Genomic DNA, 1,809 nt, shown 5'->3' on the forward strand with positions numbered 1-1,809 from the left:
TTTGATGATTACAAACCTTGCGATTTTTCTTTCAAATGCAAGGTTTATCGTCCCATTAGTCGTCAACAATTTGTTCACAAATTCCTCTGCGGTGGTAAAAGTACGTATCTCCTCTTTCGAAACGTATGTTTCTTTTAGTGCTTGTCTTGAATTTATTGCAATTGCTTATCTGATTATTGTAAAATTTGTCCATGTGTTTGGCCGTCAGCAATTTGTTCACAAACTGTGAAGTTCTTTTCTTCAATTGACATTTTGATTACCACATTTTTTTTCATGATATTAGTTTGATCGTTCTTAAGACGAGTTTTGATTATGATGAGATTTGATTATGATGATGTGTAAATATCTCAAAAATCCTGATTTGACTATTATAACTCGATGTTTAATTGCAAAATTATAATTTATTATTTAATCGAAGTTTTTCGATTCTCAGTAAAACAATGGTGCCACTTCTCTTTGAGGATATCTTAAACATCACTAGAATTGATCCCGATGGAGAAATTCGATAAAGGTAGCAAAATGTTGATTTATTGATATGTAAATTTGTACATTTTTGATGATTTTTGCCTTCTTCCATGTGCATTTTGCTGGAACTTAGCTTTAATTGCGTGAAGTTTCGCTTTCGGCGTAAATTTAAGAGACTGAGAATATAGAATGTTGATGCTAGTTGCTTACCTTTACCTCTGAATCGACTATAGCTCAAAGCGTTATTGTAACACATATAAGCTGTTATTGTAACATATTTATCTCAATCCCCTCGAATCCATATGACTATTATTGTAACACATATGAGCTATTATTGTAACACTAATTAGTTGTTATTGTAACCCATGTGAGATATGTGGGATCTCATTGCTAAAAGAAATGGTTACTTGTATCAATTAATCTATCTTCTAACCTTTCTTTGACTATTGGACATCCGTCTAGTTTCTCCTTCTCCTTTTGAGCTTGGGTCACTTAATTTTGAGCTTGCAAAGTAAACGATCTTATGGTCTTCAAAATTGTCAAATGGAGCATAGAGATATTGTGCTTTGCTACGAAAAATTGATGGGAGATGAGTAAAAAATTATATAAGGTACTCGATATCTCATTCAGCCTTTGATACCTTTATGTTGCTCTAGTTTGAAATACTTCAAGTGGTTTTTATGGTGGAAAGTGAGACATGGGTAAGAGTAGGATACAGAAGTGACTATACTTGTAGCTAATCAACTGAAATACAGTACATGATACTAGAACCATATCATACACATTACTCATCCAGTCTAATGTATGGCTTTATTTTTCCTGTGATGAATTTGTTTTGGGAGTGATGTGCAATTTTTTGGTCAAATGACCGTTGAAGGCTATTAGCTCAACGAAAGAGCATTGTGCAATTTTGTACAAAGATGTGGGTTCGAACCCCTCATAGCCTAAATTCTTTGTTATAAACTGTGACTATATAAGGTAATTAGTAATACTCCATTGAGTAATAACTTAAAAATTACTCTCACACAAACATCACCGACGTATAATTATGCTATATGGGACTCGAACCCACATCTATGTGAATAAATTCACATTGCTCTACCATTGAGCTAATAGCATTATAAGAATTCATAGTAAAAGGGTATACAATAAAGACCAACTTGTGTTACTCTGTGAACAAACTAGTGTTAAAATTAGAATGCTTAGGAAAAGGTTAAATTAAAGACTAACTTGTGTTGCTGTAAGGACAAACTATTGTTACATTAAAGACTAACTTGTGTTACTCTAAGTACATACTAATGTTACAATAAAGACTAACTCGTGTTATTTAAAAAACAAACTAGT

This window comes from Silene latifolia, chromosome 5 (genome assembly GCF_048544455.1).
Source record: "Silene latifolia isolate original U9 population chromosome 5, ASM4854445v1, whole genome shotgun sequence".
Lineage (NCBI taxonomy): Eukaryota > Viridiplantae > Streptophyta > Magnoliopsida > Caryophyllales > Caryophyllaceae > Silene > Silene latifolia.